The sequence below is a fragment of the Pinus tabuliformis genome, chromosome 8 (assembly GCF_031772625.1).
Source record: "Pinus tabuliformis cultivar Carrire ecotype Pingquan chromosome 8, CPIR1, whole genome shotgun sequence".
Classification (NCBI taxonomy): domain Eukaryota; kingdom Viridiplantae; phylum Streptophyta; class Pinopsida; order Pinales; family Pinaceae; genus Pinus; species Pinus tabuliformis.
This window is the reverse complement of record NC_142294.1, coordinates 1,629,241,124-1,629,259,943: the sequence shown is the minus strand read 5'-3', so window position 1 is coordinate 1,629,259,943 and position 18,820 is coordinate 1,629,241,124. Positions and strand designations below refer to the sequence as shown.

The 18,820-nt window shown below is 37.5% G+C and overlaps 1 pseudogene; it reads right to left on the bottom strand.

The window, feature by feature from the left end:
* Nucleotides 1-9,583: 9,583 nt before the first annotated feature.
* The window catches only part of LOC149242320 (uncharacterized), a 42,707-nt pseudogene continuing 33,470 nt past the window's right edge, over nucleotides 9,584-18,820 (bottom strand).

Here is an 18,820-nt window from a genome sequence, read left to right as displayed (position 1 = left end):
AAGCATAAACCTTTATTAAATCAAAGGAGTACATCCAAAAGCAATGTCCCTACGGTGTTGTCCAAAAATGAGACGGATTTTCAAGCTGGAATTTGTCTTTCAAGGAACAAGTTTTGCAAAGGCGGCACTGGTATTTTCTTCATATACATTGAAAGAGCCTTGATAGGTTGTGTAAAGTAGTAGCTTGTAAGCTTCTATTTGGCCTCAAAGAAATATTCTGAAAACCTACAATCATTAGATATGGACTGAAAACAATCATGTTCAACGAGAGTAATCTTGAACTAGTATTCAATTTGCCTTAGTGGATGGATTTCTTACCCACCCATAGTTGATCCTTTGATCGGTAAGGAACCATGTTCTCTTCTGTGTTCTTGATTAGAGACAATATCATCTTCTTGGTTATACTATGTAGATGTGGTGAAAGGATACAAAAGTGAAGTGTTCTTAAGTTATTCTATAAACTAGAGGCACCCCTGCAATTGAACACTTTCTTATTTTTGGAGATTTGCATCGAGCCAATAACCATTTTGGAGTCCCCATATATATTTAGGCTTCTGAGACCTCCTCCTCTTGCTAATTTCATTAGGATCGTGGTAGCCTTCACTTCTAAAAAAATATTTGTGGCAGCACCTAATCCACATTTAAAGTTCATTACGATGGTGGTAGCCTTTACTTCTACAAAAAAATATGTGGAAACACCTAATCAACATTCAAAGGATATTGGCTTTGTGTTCAGATTCTCTAGAATAATCAGAATCCCCCCACCTCCACTCTATTTTGAGTCTTTGCATGCTGCCTCATCAAAGAATCCATGAGGAGTATTAAAGTTTAGGAGAGATGTCAGGGGCTGCTATATTTCTTTAGTTTTTCTTGCTTTGAGACTTTTTGGTAGCAAAAGTAGGCTCTCTTTGATGATATTCTCATTTTTAGCAAGAATATGGAGGAGCATTTTCATCATTTGAAAATTGTTTTAGAACTCCTACGACTTGACTCTATCTGCAAAAGAATCGAAGTATGAGATTGCAAAGAGATAGAGATGACCCAACAAAGATTCCAACCATTATTGATTGGCCCACTCCAAAGAATGTGTTGCATACTTATGTAATTGGGAGACATCATATGTAGGGGCAGAGTTAGTGCTGACCCAAGTATGCTTCAGGCCATTATTGATTGGCCTACTCTAAAGAATGTGACATAGTTAAGAGGGGCTTAATGGGCTATGCAACTTCTACATATAATTTATTAGGGATTTGGATGCCTCATGGAACTCCTATCTGATCTCACAAAGAAGGACCAGTTCAAATGGATAGAGGCAACAAAGTCTTCCTTTCAACATACGAAGGGGGTAATGACTTCCATCATTGTACTAGCACTCCTAGATATCTCACAACCCTTTATAGTTGAACGTGATGCTTCCAGCATTAGCATAGGGGTTATCCTCATGGAAAATTAATGGACAATTGCCTTTCAGTGGAAAATTGTATAATAAGTAGAAGTTCTTATCAATCTATGATAAAGAAATGTTGTTTCTTATTAATGTTCTAGAAAAGTTCAAACAATATTTGTTGGGAATCATTTCATTATTTAAACAAACCACCATTGTTTGAAGTATTTCTTATCACAAAATGAGTTGAGTGAGTAACAAGCCAAATGGGCAAGCTAATTACAAGGTTTTGACTTTGAAATTCATTACAAGAAGAGGTAAACAATGTGGTTGCAGACTCCTTATCCCACCTGCCAGAACTAAAGTAATATCTACTATAGAACCATGGTGGAAAGAAAAGATATTGGCTGAATATGCCAAAGATGAGAGGGTTGTTTCCCTTCTACATGCTCTCGTAAGGACACAAAAAGAGAACATGAATACCTTCTCAGGTGATATGATTTTTTATAAGCATTTCCTTTATCTTGTGTCCAATTCTAGATTTTATGGAGAGTGTCTTGATATAATTCCATTCCTCACCTGTTGTTAGTCATGGTAACTTTTTTAAGACCTATTACGGTATAAAGAGTATATTCTTTTAGAAGGGGCTTAAAGGATATATGAAAAGTTTTGTAGCTTCATATGAAACATCTTGAAGGGATAAAACAAATATTGTAAAGTCCAAAATCGTTGTAACCTTTGCCCATTTCCAGTGAAAAGTGATAATCCATTATTATGAACTTCATTACTGGGTCACTCCAGGTGGGAGGAAAAAAACTATTTTTTGGTAATTGATCAATTGGTTAAGTGTGACCATTTTGTTTCAATGAATATTTCTAGCAAAGCCTCAAAGGTTGTTGAATTGTTAATGCAACATATCTATAGGTTGCATGAGCTTCCAAAGAATATTGTTAGTGATCATGACTTGAAATTCATAAGCAACTTTTGGAGGTGTTGTATAAACTTATTGGTACCACCTTGAAGCCAAATACCAATGATCATCCTCAAAGGGATGGATAGACAAATATTGTGAACAAGCTACTAGAGGGGTATTGGAGAAACTATGTTGTACAGAACCAAGCTTCCTGGCCAAAATTGTTGCACTTGGAAGAGAATTGGTACAATACAATATACCACATAGCCATTGGAATGTCACAATTTAAGGCCCTCTATAATTATGCCATTCTTTTGCTAATTTATTTAACTACTCAAGACACCGAAGTGCCAATTGTTAGAGATTTATTGGAGAATAAAAGCCATCAAATATTGAAGCAACTAAAGCAGAACATCAAATTGGCCCAAGATGGGATGAAGTCCCACTAAAACCAACAACACAGTCAACATGAATTTAAGTGTAGATTGTGTCTTCTTGGGACTAAGAATGTTATAAGAAGATATCTTTCAAAGGTAAAGGGGTGGAGAAACAAGGGCATGCATACTATGGGCCTTATAAGGTTCTAGAAAGTATGTGATAGGTGGCATGTATTGTTGAACTACCAATAGGATCAAGAGTGCATACCACATTTCATGTCTCATGCATAGGGAAAAAAACTAACATTTCAAATATCTTTCCTTCCCTCAATAATCAAGTACAAGTTCTTTTGATTCTGATCTGGAAACTTAAGAGAAGACATTGAGGACTAATGCTTTGTTAGAATACCTCATTCAGAAGAAGGATTTTCCATTGGAAGAAGATATGAAGGCCTTAAAATATCATGAAGGGAGATGAAAAGAAACCTTTAATAGACACTGCGAAAGTTGAATCACAAGTAACTCACCAGAATGTGGAGGAGGGCACCCAACTAAAACCTGATCTAAGGCAACATTTGCAAGAATACAGGACTTCTGAGATCACAACCAAAATAGAGCAAAGGCCCAAGTATTCTAGATAGCCCATGTTATAAGTTCAAATTGCTAAACTTGATGCAATAGATCTGTATTAGGGTAAGGATAATTCCAAAAAATAACTCAATCTACTTCCTTAGAGTGACTTACAACTGAAATATCCGTACCAAGAGAAAGGAGGAGCACTACAGAGAAAAATAGTCTCCAAGTCCAGAGGAAAATATTGTGTGTGCATAGAATGATTCAATAAAGTTTCAACTACCAAAATAGAATAACCACTGGCAACAGGAGGGGTCTGAGATGCAGAATGTGTCGCATGAGGAGGAAATCCTATATGAATTCCAAGATACAATTTTCTCTATTCTCATCCATAGTTTGGCATGAAAACAGAGGAAGAGAAAGGTCATAGGACTCACTTGAACATGAAAATCCAATGTGAACCTCGGGTAAAATGAAAGAGGAGAAGAAGAGAGCACATGCTTACATGCTCTTCTCACAGTTTCAATATTTTCCAAGAACAATATGTTAGTAAGGCCATTTACTAGCCAAAAGCCTGATATGGGACACACTCTTTGATGGAATGGAGGACACATACAAGTAGAAGTAGACAATTAGTATGACCATGAACCTTGATGACACATCAATCTGCTTCAGCTAAACATCCAAGAGTTGGCATTCAACATGGTAACATATCAATAAGCTCAATCATAGATCTATAAAGGCTAGATGACTCATCAGATAAGATTCCCTGTATCTAACTATGCAATCTTATGACTTATGGACAAGACCATTTTACTAGGACAACATGAAACTATTCCACCAACCTGAGTGGGTAATGTTAAGATATAAATTCACTCCCTGACTTAAATCATGCAATAAGCTGAGTGTCATACAAGATCACATTATTTTGCTAAGAGTTTAGAATCCAGATATATCCTTTTTCTCTTTTTCATCAGGAATGGATGGCCTTTGTTGTGATTTTTACATCAGGAATGAATGGCCTTCATTGTGATTTATACAAGGCCATGTTGGACATAATACAAGATGATTTCTATTATTTGACAACTGAAGAATTATCTTCTATAAGGCTATCTAAATCTCTCAATCAAGGCCTTAGTAAACTCATTACCATGAATGTAGCTAAGGGCACCATTAGAGGTTGGAGGCTCATTACTTTCCTTGGTGACCTACACTAAAAGATGCTTATTTTCTTGCATTCTTCACCTGTGTTGGAGCAGAAAAAGAATGAAAGTCACTAGAAAAATATGCATGCCATCAGGATTAGAGAATGGCCAATGCAAACGAAGTCAGTTCCATGGAGCACATGGTTATGTATTGGGATAATAAGGCATATGTATATGATAATTTGAAAGGAGTACCATGTCTTCTTAGATTACATAACTTCTAATCTAGTTAATCTTAGCTTGAAAAAATTGTTAGATGGGATAAGCAACTATCAACCAACACAAAAAATGTTAATGGGATTTCAGCTTTCAAGGGCTTTTCTAGAAGTTGGTCCATTCAATCATGATAGCTAAATGGATTATCTAGTAGTAAATACATAACATGGTGCATATCAAAATGTATGATGACAAGAAAGAATCACTATTCTTGCCTCCTACAGGGGGTTCAATAGGATGGCTAGTGTGAGCTGGAGAAGGCTAGCTAATAGCCCAGCGAACACATTTCTTTGCGGACACACTAGAATAGACAACTTCGGGTGGTCCAACTGATTATCCTTCACCCAACTAGGGGTGTGGGAAATATCCTAACCAATCTTGATACGTTACTATCAGGCAAGGGTGAAGCTCTACTGAACTGAGGAAACATGAACCTTCCTTCTGAACAATGCAACCGGGGCTTTAGGATAGGATACTAAAGGATGGTACTGCCTAACTCTGTTTAGCCAACTAAACTATCTTGGATTGATGTTTAGACCGGAGGCAAGAAATAAGATGAAAGGCTTAGAAAACTATATTGATGTTCGAGGGATGCTCACTCGAACCATGGCTAAAGGGTGTAAATGGATGACACCCCCAATTATCTTTCCTTTTTGCTTTGTCCATTGGCCAAGAAAAGTAGTTCATTCCTCTGCTCAGTCCATTAAGTCTGTTGGCCAAACATTCATTCCTTCACATCTCCTCCACCTTCTCTTGGTTGTCGACAATAACCAGATGGTCCAACTGGGTATTATAGTTGTTGAATTCTTGGTAGCTCCAGACAAGAAATAAAGAGCCTGTGGAGGTGAGGGAGAATCCCTTGGATGGATTGATTAGTCGAGCAAGATTCTCTCCCATACAATAGGATTCTCGATGCCGAGTGTAGGGATCTGATCTATATACTAGGAAATGTACCAATGTTCAAATTGTAAGATTCAGGCTCTCTCAACTCCATCTTACTTATTAGCTTACTTGCTAACCAGTACCATCTCAGTACCAATACCATCCTTACTAGCTAACTAGCTACCCCAGTACCGATACCATATGCTCGTATATAACTACAACGGATAATCGTACCATTCTCGCTACCATCTTGGTACCGATAAAGCACGTAAAAGTTGGGTTTTATCCAATAGCAGTACTATGAAAGGCATAGGTGAAGGGGGTAGCTTGAGTTTATTGGGTCGTTTTGCATTCATATTTCCATTGAATACACATGTAGAGTGTTGGTGTTGTTATTACATTATATGCCTAAATATTCAATATCCAATGTAACAAGTACATGTAACCTAATTAAACTAAGGGCACATAATAAGGATTTCCCTAATACATGGCTTATAGAATAATACCCATCAATATAACTAGAACAAGGTAGTAGTATTGATCACGCTTTGTGATCTATGTAATACAAGTCAATCTGTTTGAGCATAGTTACCATTAGTATTCATAACAACTTAACTCTAGTTTGATTACAGTTCTACTTATGTTGAGTCTACTATAACAATGGAAACAAGAGTAAGCTAAGCTGGTTACTTCTATTATGTGAATAGTGTAAGCATTGGAGTTATAACTGGCATCATTTATACAACAGGTTATCATTAGGTGGTAAGTGAAATCAAACATGATGTTTATCTCATAATCAATTCAACTACTTGTTACACAGAGTAATGTAACACAACCCGTAGATCAAATTCCATGTCAAATACTGGTTTTTTCTATCAACTAAGTGTGTTCCGTAATCAAGAACAAGTATATTGTGTATAATTATGCATTTACTGTATCTGTACTATGAATAGAGTAGAACAACCTGTACAACATTAAGCTTCTTGTATTGAGTTAGTGTAAGCATTGATAATAAAGTCAAAAGGATGAAGACAGATGCAAATAAAATTTGAAAAAATAAATCTTCAGAGGTGGTGATTCTTGAACATCATCCTTTAATCATGGGGGACACAGAATGCAAGATAAGCAATGAGAAATCTTTCCAGTGGGGAAGAGTTTATCAAATGTTCAGCTTAGGGGATTTCTCAAGAGTCAAAACTCATCCACAATGATCCTGAACATGACCTCAGTATCAACATTTACAAGAATATGACTAAATCAAGCCTCCATAGGATTGTTGCCAGATCTCATGTTCTTCCTTGTGCGGAGGTAATCTCCTGGCTCATAGGCCAGGTGGACTTGTCCAATATATGGATCCTAAACCAACACTAGAGCCTAGTTGGAGGCTACCAGACCTTCAACATATTGTCAAGAAAGTTCCTCCCAGAGCCTGAAGTATGTCTATTTGAGGAGTGGGTGAAAAGGGCTATGGATGAGATACCTCCTAGCATGCTACTAAAAAATGGTGGTTTTATGCAAAAAGCTTTAAGACCAAGAAAGCAAAGGTGTATCCAATTGCTAGATTGAAGCATCATTTTAGAATTTCCATGTTGTTGCTGGCCAGACTATATGGAGAAAAGGATGGCACCATGTTTCATGAATCATGGGTGCCTATGGTGAATGAAATTTGTACTCATGGGTCAACATTCAATTGGAGTGCAATCATGTCCTCTTCATTATATAAAGCTACCAGGGCAGTGAAGAGTGCCAAGCCTACTAGTTTATTTATGTCAAGCTACCTATTGGACTCCATCTCAGAAAATCAATTTCCAGAACTAGGATGGAAATGGTCCAAGTCTTTTCCTCCAATACATGTTTAATGCAAGCTCTTATGGGATTACAAGCATAAATCAGAGATGACAAGAATATGCAACCATTTTATTGCTCCAGTGTACTCTTTGTTATTTGAGAAAGAGTGTCCATGCCTCTCGGAACAAGCACAAGTAGTCATAGGAGGCACTGGAGACTGGTATTTGCATGAACAGGGAGTCTACATTAGAGTTTATGGTGCATCAAGAGCTCCTCATCTGCTACCTTTATATGCTTCAGACAGAGTGGTTCTATTGGAAATATTATATCAGACATTTGCTCATTGAGTGATAGGTACTCTTAAGAGGGAAAAGAGGTCAATATGGCCTAAGTTTCCTATCAGGATCAAATACTATGGAGTTGATAGCACCAGCCAAGCCATGAAAGAGGCCAATGAAATTGAATCATATCATTTTGGAGAGATAAGATTCAGGAGACATGATCCTGAAGTTGTGGTTCTTAGTCATTGTGTTGTTGTCAACCAAATGTGGTATTATACTCATGAGAGGGATACTGATGAGGAATTATTCAAGAGACTTATTTATCCATCTGATAAAGAAAATCTAAGTCAAGGACCTCAGAAGAAGGCCAAATAGACCCATGCTTCACCTATTGTCAACCTCGAGGAAGAAGCTGAAAAGCTCCAAAGGGCGTTAGAACAGGTGAAGGAGATGAAGGAAGCATTGGAGAAAGAAACAAACATACTCAACAGTGAGATTGAAGAAGAGCAAGCAACAAAGGAGGCAGAAGAACAAAGAAGGAAAGTAGAACAAGATGATCTGGTGAAACAATTGGCTTTGGAAACTAAACAAAGAATCAAGCAGCATGAAAAACAAAGGAAAAGAGATGAAGAGCTTCAGAGGAAAAGAGATGAGAAACTCCAAAAGGAGAAGGAATAAGTTGTGGAAAGAGAGAAGGATTGAACACTCCATCATCTCTAAAGATACCCCCCACTCCTTAGTCTCTAGTGGAACCATGTCAGATTGAAGAAATGGAGAAGGAGCAATTTTCAATTTTCCCCATGACCATGGCTGACCCAGTAGTGGTATTGAAAACATTCAATTATGAATACAAGAAGAACAAGGTCAGCAGGAGAGTTTCCAAAAAGGATAAGGTTTGGAGAGAGATTTTCACTGAGGAGGTTCTCATTCATGATACAACAATTGATCTAGAGATGACTGCAACTGCCAGTATTGCCATGGCCCAAGCAACAGGTGATAATGTTTCCAAGCTAAAGAGAAAGGTCTATGATGCTCAGTTGGAACTCAGTGTTGCTAAGCAAAGAATTACAGAGCTAGAATTACAACAACAAGGTGAACTAGACTCGGTTAAAGAGTTCAAAGGGAAATCACTTGAGATCCAAGAGGAACTGAGTATGGTTCAAAAATAATTCTACAAGAGCATTCAGGGCATCAAAGATAAAACTCCTAAGTTTGATGATTATATAAAGAGGATGGGGCCTCTCAAGGAATAATTGGAGAATATTCCAAATATGCTAGATGACATCATTCAATGGCAAATACAGTATCCTGATAAGGGGGTAGACATTCCTCAGCTCAATGACTTGGAGAAAATAATATGTTTTTCCGAAGCTTGGAAATGTCTGGACAGGGCTAGAGCCTTAGAGGAAAAGGCTCAGGAAGCTTTCAAAATTTTCTTCAAGTTTGAAGGAGAGGTTGATGCAGTCTTAAATAACTTCAAGTTATCAATGTTACAGTCAACCTTTGGTCCTGTACCTGTGGAGCAGTGCATAGAATAAAAGGAGAGAGTGATAGACAGCTGCAAGTAGGAGATCCAAGCATTAAAAGTCATCACCAGGGACAACACAATTTATATGAAGATTTGTAGAATACAATGTTGATGCAAATTAAAAGGAAGGTGTGTCTGTTTCTAACAAGGTTGCATAGGTATGAGGCTATGGCAGTAAGCGACATACAAGTATTGGGTATATAAGAAGAATGTTGAGTAGTTAATCTAGGACCTGGGTCAATCTAAAATTTTTTTTCCCTTTAATCTCATAATTTTATAAAGATTTTGGCCAGATGAGAAGTTTCTATTTGACTCAAAGCCTAAAAAATATTAAATTTTTGGCACTATGTTCCAATTGGTTTAAAATTCATAAGGTCACAACTCCACTAACATTTACAAGCAACCTCATAACATAAATAAGCAAAGAGAGACAGAATCAAAGAAAACCATCATATACATACTTAAGTGTCTTGTCCCAACTTCCAGTTGCAAGCAAGTTCATTTCTGGAATCTATGCAATTTCCTTAATAGGTGCATCATGCATGGCCACAGTTACTGGCTGAACCCTAGTCAACAGTGGCCACATTTTAGCTTGTTTATCATAGCCAGCAGAGAAAACAACAATGCCATCATCCTTCCATGTCGAGCAGAGAACCTGCATATGAAGCATTACATAATATAAAAACTTAGAAGCACACTCTGAAACTTCATTAATGGTTCTTTCCATAAGTAAGCTACAGCCTTGGTTCCTGCAAGCATATTACAACTTCTGAATAAACTTCACAAGAAAAAATAATAGGTACTAGAATTCCAACCACAATTTGAAGCACCTCACTGGTTGGTCATGTGACATTGCTACTTTTGGCATGCTAGCCCTAGTTTGAAGGACCTTCCAACATCTAACCTGGTAACCTACATTCCAAAATATAACAGAAGATCAAAACAAAACACCAGGCCAAAATTATTACAATAATATCATTATCCCCAAAATCTCATATGAACGAGTCCACATTTCAGTAAATGGAGATAGTTGAGAACAAACCTGATTATCCCAGGATGTGGCCACCAAATAGTTAGCTTTTGACTGAAAGAGAGGCTTGAGATACTATCATTTGGGGGCTGCACAATCTGCAAAACAAAAAAATTATGAAGATAATTGCTAAATATTTGTTAGGATTGTGAGGACTTGTAGCAGTATCGATGGTGCTGAAAGTAGTAGCCATTGAAGAGACTATGTTAATTAACCTCTCGAATACAACGAAGCGCGGCATAATGCTCAAGTCTCGGCCTAGAATCCCTCAATTTTGCCCCAGAAACTATCACTGCACAAAATCTGTCAAAGCTTTGTCTTAGAAAAAATGTTTAAACTGCTCAACCCTCAAATCTCCAGATGTCGCAGGCTGCATTGTTTTTACTGTACAAGTCTCCTTGGGCTCGTGCCTTGGATTTCCCTCCAATTGATAAGCCACCAAAGTTCAAATGCTTAACATACCCACCAAAGTTCAAATGTTTAACATATATTTTTTGACATATGTTTTTCCATATTAACAAAAACAAAATTAATGGTAAATAATAGTTGTAAAATTTTATTACTTAAATAAGTAGATATAAAAAGAAAATTGCCTCTAGATTTTTTGACATATGTTTTGCCATATTAACAAAAAAAAATAATGGTAAACAATAGTTGTAAAATTTTATTACTTAAAATAAGTATATATAAAAAAAATGTTGAACATTACTCTATATTTTTAAAGTATATTTTTTTTCATTGGAAAAATAGTTATTGAGGTTAATCTAGGTTAAGTAGAGCTAATATATGTAATATAGTAGTAATAATCTATTTTTAAGTTCATGGCTAAGTGAGACAATAAGACCTTATTATTTGTAGGATAATGGACTTTCAAATTGGTGTATGAGATCTCATTGTTTTTAGGACAAGGGACTTGTGTCTGCATAGTGATTTGACTACTAAAGTCTACAAAGGTGTACATACTCTACCCCCCTTTAGATTTGAACCTATGACCTCTTATGAGGAAGCACATGTTCTTAACCATTATAAAGATATAAAAAAGTTGGCAATTTGCTCCAATATTCAAATATTAGGACCCATGACCATCCAAAGGTAGAAGCTTCTACTAAAAAAAAAAATCATAGATAGACCTAAGGTTTGAAGGGGATTTTATTATGCAAAAACATAAATGGAAACATAGAAAATATATTGCAAAGAGTACAGTGATACAACAAAATACAAATTTTATTAATGAATGAAATAGAAAAAAAATATAAATTGCAAAGTGATACAAACTAATTGGAATGGTGGTAGCTTATATATGAAGAGAGATGTTTCAACTACTCTTAATCACAAGAAAACATTACAAGAGGCCAAAACTACCTTTGAACATAAAGTATGATGCCCTAAGATGCAAAAACCCTAACCCTAGGAAATGATGTGCCAAAACGAATGTGCACCCCAAAGAGGCTAATTGATATATCAACTTCCCAAGGCTACAAATTTTTCATACAAACTCCATTTAGGACATTTCTTAGACCATTACAATCCATACTATGTGTCTTTAGCCTATCACAAATGCCAAAAATGCAAGGGAAATTCCCAAAAAGGCAGTGAAATTTTGAGACCTAAAACACTATACTAGAACTACCAAGATGTGGAATAATGTTGAATCAATGGAACAATTGGGTGGTCACTAGTATTCTCTTGAATCAATTGTCCCCCCTTAGGAATAAGTGGTCCATTTTGTGTCAAGTTCCTCTGTCAAGTGGGTAAAATTTTGTTGAATATGACTCCTAGTGAGACACGTGCGCCAAAGTAGGAACATGAGGTGCCTATGAGAGGTGGAAAATATGGTTGAAGTAGCTCCACATTAAATATAAGGTTCAAGCCAAAGAAAAGGGAATATTTGATTTAGAAGCATCTTCACCCACAACCTTTATGTCAAGGTGTGGCGTGAATTCATGCTAGGGAGTGTGAGGGCCAAGTGTCAGGGAAACACAAGGGGACACTAGTTTCAAATGCATGGAAATGAAGTGTTAACGAGTTCCAAGTGTGCTAAGGAGGGAGTGACAAGGTATGCTAAGAAGTGCTAAGGCATGCTAAGAGTGTTAGGGAAGCATACCAAGATGTGTCAAGTGCCAAGGTGTGCCAATGTGTGCTAAGGAGTGTTAGGGAGTGCAAGGGAAACACAAGGGAGTGCTAGGTCAAAATGCATGGAAATGAATGAATAAGAGTGTGTGACAGGGAGTGTCAACAAGTTCCAGGTGTGCTAAGGAGGGAGTGACATGGTATGCTAGGCAACACTAAGTCATGCTAGAGTGTTAGGGCGCCATGCATCCAAGATGTGTTGGGGTGTGCCAACATGTGCTAGGAAGTGTTAGGGAGTGCCAAGGAAACACAAGGGAGCACTAGGTCAAAATGCATGGAAATGAATGAATAAGGGTGTGACAAGGAGTGTTAGTGAGTTCCATGTGTGCTAAGGAGGGAGTGGCATGGTATGTTAGGCGATGCTAAGTCATGCTAGAGTGTCAGGGTGACATGCAACCCATATGTGTTAAGCGTTAGGGTGTGCCAACATGTGCTAGGAGGTGTTAGGGAGTTCCAAGGAAACATAAGGGAGCACTAGGTCAAATTAATGCATGCAAATGAACGAATAAGAGTTTGTAACAGGAAGTGTCAATGAGTTCTAGGTCTGTTTAGGAGGGAGTGACAAGGTATGCTAGGTAGTGCTAAGGCATGCTAGAGGCCAAAGCAACATGCCAATATGTGACAATTTCTAGGGTGTACCAATGCATGCTAGGGAATATTATGGAGTTTCAAGGAAACACAAGGGAGCACTAGTTTCAAATGCATGGAAATGAATGAATAAGAGTGTGGGATATGGAGTGTTAGTGAGTTTTAGGTGTGCTAAGGAGGGAGTGACAAGGTATGATAGGTAGTGCTAAGGAATGCTAGAGTGCATTCCAAGATGTGTCAGGTGCTAGGGTGTGCCAATGCGTGCTAAGGAGTTTTTAGAAGCTCTTGTAGTTAAGCGAGGACTTGGTTGGGTTCCTAAGTTGAAAATTAAGTAAGGGTAGTTGTGAGTGCATGAAAAATAGGGAGGGTCAGGGCATGCCAAGGAATGAAAAGGCATGCTAACACATGTCGGACAATGTCAATGCATGCTGAGGAGTGTTAGGGTCCGTCGGGGCATCACAAGGGAGAACTAGGTCAAAATTCATGGAAAGAAACAAATAAGAATGTGTTCCAGGGAGTGTGAGTGAATTCAAGTGTGGAAAGGACAAAGTGTGTTAGGAGAAGTTCATAATAGGATTTACAGGAGGCAAGCCTACGGTTGCAATAAAGGGGATCGACATAGAAGTTTTAGACAAAGGGAGACTTTGTGTTGGGAACAACACTATTTTTCCTTTAGCTATTATTTTTATATGAGACGTGGCACACTTTGGCTGCATGCTCATGTTTTAAATAATTCTAGATAGTTTCATATTGTACATTTTTGTGTATAACTTTTGGGGCACTTAACTTGTGTCAGCTTTTATCTTATGTGTCTTGTGTATCTTGTGGTTCTCGTAAACTCTCAGTTAATGCTCTACTATATATATGAATTGAACATAGATGTGAAATATTGCCTGTGTAAGCTATGTTTCTTAGTTGTTTTATGGCCATGGTTAGATGTGATCCTTGTCTTGGTAACCAGTTAAGTGAGACAAGTTGAGCTTGGACATGAGTGGCCTAAGATGAGTTATAGGCAGTTCTTAGGTGAACAAGGCATAGTCTACTTGTAGTAGGTGCAATTAGTCAAGTTGTTGTGGTTGAAGCAGGAAAATGTCACATAAAGTGCAATAGCCAAGGACTTGATTGGGTTCCCAAATCATGAAAAAATGTAAGGCTAGATGTGAGGGCATGAGTGCCAAGGCATGCTTTGGAATGATAATATGTTCTAGATAGTGTGAAGGCATGTCAAACATGCTAATATTTTCCAAGTGCTAAGGCATTCAAAGATGTGCAAGGGTGTGACAATGTGTGCCAGGGACTATTAAGGTGACAAAAGGGAGAAACAAGTTAAACTACAAGGAAATGAACACATAAGAGGGTTAATAAGTCATCAATTTACCTTTTCCAAAAGGGGCATGCTAGGCACACCAACACTAGGTGCCAAGTGCCAAGTTTTAGTGCATTCTAAGTGTCAAATATTCCTTTGTTGCTTCTCATCTACTTTACAATAATTCATCTAAAATAAATTTAATATTAAACAATGCCAAATCATACCAAGGCATCTCAACGCATTCCATACATGCTAAGACATTCCAAGTGCCAATTTGTGTCAGGGAGTGTTATGCATGTTATGAAGTGGCAGGGAATTCCGAAGAGTGCTAAGGTGTGCTAGAGAGTTCTAATGCATGTTGAGGAGTGTTAGGGAGTATTAGGACAACACAAGGGAGCACTAGGCCAAATTTCATGGAAGTGAATGAATATGAGGGTGTGCTAGGGAGTGTCAATGAGTGCTAGATTTCATTACAATGAGGGAGTGAAAAGGTATGTTAAGCACTAGTAAGGCATGTTAGGGAATATAAGGGCATGTCAAGAAGTGCCAAAGTGTGCTAGCAAGTTTGAGGTTGTGCTAACATGTGCCAAGGTATGCCAAGACACCTCAGGTGCTAAGGGATGCTAGGATGTGCAAGGCACCAGGGTATGTCAATATGTGTCAAGGCAACAAAAGGAAGAACCAATCTAAAATGCAAGGAAATGAACACACAAGAGGATGAATAATTCAAGACTTTATCTTTTTCAAAAGGGGCATGCTAGGCACAATAATAATAAGTTCCAATACATGCCAAGTGCCAATGTTTGCCAAGTGCTAAAGTATGTCAATGCATGTCAAGGTGTTACAAGGCATGCTAGGGACTACAAGGCATGCTGACACGTGTTAGGAGAGTGCTATGTTGTGCTAGGGCATGTCGACATCTTCTTGGGCTTGCTAGTCATGGAAATATGTTCTAGGTACAAAGATGTTCCAAGACATGTGAGGTGCCAAGAAATGTTAGTGTGTGCCAAAGTATTTTAAGGTGTGCAAGGATTGTTGAGGAATGTTAGGTCTCTCTCATTAATAGAATTAACAGAGCTTGATTATGTATTAAATAATATATTTCCTACACACACTAGTGGAACTTTATCTAAAGGGAATTTGCTAGATAATAAACTAATATAGATGAATCATATGTTGACTCATAGGAAAACTCTATTATCATTACTTGAGGGAAATGATACACATTTATTACTTCTTAACAAATTGACTAACTCTAACCACTATGTTCTTGGACACATAATGAAAAATACTCCACAATAATGGTCTTAAATCGTTATCTTTTGACAAAAAATATAGTAACAAACACATAGTGTCATAAAAAACTCATTAGAATGATCAATGATGACGAACATTTTTTGGTTGTCACCAAAATTAACCAAAAAGAGCATTGGTGAGGGTCAATAAAATATCGTCTCTAGAAGTGTCACCAAAGAGAGAATTAGTGATGGGCCTTTAACGACCCTCACCAAAACTGTCGTTGAAAATGGCTTTGGTGACAAACCTTAAAGGACCATCACTATATACACTTACAAAAACTCGTTTTTAAGGACCGTCACCATATGCAACATTGGTGATGGACCTTAAAGGTTCGTCACAGGAATGACCCTCACCAATGACATTTTTTGTTGTAGTGAATGGACATAAAATCGGCTACAAAAGTGGATGAAAAAATATATGCAATAGTCAATACAAAATTGGACACAAAATATGATGCAAACATGGATGCAAAAGTGGAAACAAACATGGTTGCAATAGTAGGTGCAAAACTTGGTGCAAATTGTGGTGAAACAAAAGTGGATGCAACAATGGATGCAAAAAAGGACACAAACTTGGATGCAAAAAGGAGGCAAACTTGGATGAAAAATAAGATGCAAAAATGATGTAAAAATGGACGCAAACATGGGTGCAACTATGGACACAAAATTAGATGCAAAAGGGGATGCAATAGTAGTAGGTGAAAAAGTAGATGTAAAATTAGAGGCAAAACCTGATGCAAAACCTAACGTAAAAGTGGATGCAAAAGGGGATGAAAAAGGGGATGCAAAAACATACAGAATATTTGATGCAAACTTGAACACAAAAGATGATGCAAATGTGGATGAAAAAATACAACCAAATGTGGGAGCAATGGTAGGTGCAAAACATGGCACAAATTGTGGCGCAACAAAATTGGATGCAAAAGTAGATGCAATAGTAGACAAAAAAAAGATGCAAACTTGGATGAAAAACAAGATGCAAAAAAGGAATCAAAAGTGGACACAAACATGGGTGCAACTGTGGACACAAAATTGGATGCAAAAATGGATGCAACAAAAGTAGATGCAAAAGTAGATACAAAACAAGATGCAAAACTTGATGCATAAACCCGACACAAAAGTGGATGCAAAAAAAGATGCAATATTTGATGCAAATTTGGATGTAAAAGAGGATGGAAATGTGGATGCAAAAGTGGAAGAAAATGTGGGTACAATAGTAGGTGAAAAACATGGCACAAATTATGGCACAACAAAAGTGGATGTAAAAGTGGATGCAATGATAGAAGCAAAAAAAGAAGCAAATTTTGATGCAAAAGAAGATGCCAAAAGGGATGCAAAAGTGGATGTAAACATAGGTGCAATAGTGGATGCAAAATTGGATGCAAAAGTGGATGCAACAGAAGTTGATGCAAAAGTAGATGCAAAATGAGACGCAAAACCTGACACAAAATTGGATACAAAAAGGGATGCAAAAATAGATGCAAAAGTAAATGCAAACTTAGATGCAAATGAGGATGCAAACATGGATGCAAAATTAGAAGCAAAAGTGGGTGCAAAGGTAGGCGCCAAACTAGGCACAAATTCTGGCACAACAAAAATGGATGCAATAGTGGACACAATAATGGATGAAATAGAGGATGCAACTATGGATGCAAAACAAGATGAAAATGTGGATGCAAAAAAAGTAGATGCAAAATTCGATGCAAAACTTGGCCCAAAGGGCGGGTGTAAAAAATGATGTAAAAAATAATGAAAAAAAGGATGCAAAATAGGATGCAAAAAATGATTCAAAATTTGATGCAAGTGTAGGCGCAAAAAAGTGGATGCAATAGAGGATGCAAAAGTAGGTGAAACAAAATTAGGTGACAAACTTGACGCAAAACCTGAACTAAAACTTGGTGCAAAGGATGGCGCAAAATTTGGTGCAAAACCTCATGCAAAACCTAGTGCAACACTTGGTGCTAAACTTGATGCAAGGCTTGGTGGAAAAATCGATACAAATTTTGCATCACGTTTTGCACCATATTTGATAAATGGATGAAAATAGCACCAAAAATGGGCCCTAGATGCAAAAAAGGAAGCACAAAGGGATGTTAATTGTTGAAAATGCAACAAGATGATGGAGCTTAGTGAAAAGAAGTCGCCTTCACTAATTGGGTCCGCAGGCTATTTTTGGCGCAAAGTCTATTTTTAACTATGTCTATTTTTAGACATATGGATCATGGTCTATGAGTTGCAGGATGTTATTTGTGGATGATTGGTCATGTTGGTAAAAATAGATGGACTTCTAATTTTAGACATATGGGCGGAGTCTATTTTTAGACTTCCACGCTAAAATTAGAACAGTCGAATATTATTATCTCTTAATAATATTTGGACTATAAACATTATCTTATCCTCTTGGAGCACTTCAGTTCGAGCTACGGATGTGGCACATGCAACTGCCAGAAGGAAATACGCTTTTCTTATGGGTCATTTGAGCTATTGCATGATGGACTTCAGTTAGAACTCAAGTGATTGAGTTTGGTGGAGTTGATTGAGGAGTTGATGGAGTTGTGTTCAGTTTGACTTAGTTGAACTAGTTGTATTTAGTCTAACTGAAAAATACACTAGTGATGAGTGATATGAATTAATTTTTAATTAATTCACTAATTATTAACTCATAAATCAACTAAAGAATACATCAGTTAACTCAGTGCATGGACAGTTCAGTGGAGACAGGTGTTAGAGGTGGAGACTACTATCAGTTGTGACTATAGCTGTGCATGAGATTTGCACAATCAATGATGGAGATTGCCAATGAGGATTGCGCAGTACAAACCAAGGGAAAACGAGCTTGGATCATTCCTATTCTCACATTGGATTGCGCAGTAGAGGCAGGCAGACAGCGGAGGAGATTTGAACCTGTGACTTGATTCAGATCTGAGCTAGTTTGTGTGTAACAGGTGGAGATAGTACTGAGTACTTGTGAGGAGTATTGTACTATGTATTGTTACATGTTCTCTATCATTATAATATACAGATAGTTGGGGGTTTTCAGCTGTATGCTTTCCTCGGTTACATATTGCGATAATGTGCGCATGCGATTGATGTTTCATTGTTTTTAATTCCGCAAAATTGATGATCAACGTAGAGGAGGTTATGTGTTATGCATGCATTCCGCAATAGTGTATAATCAAGATAATCTCTGTGAATAAGTGTTATATTATTCAAAATTTCTACGTGGTATCTGTTAGAGCCTAGATTTGTCTCAGCTGAAAAGACAAGGTTCTAGGTCCACATCAAACCACGCTCAGCCTCGTAGCTAGCCCTATGAGG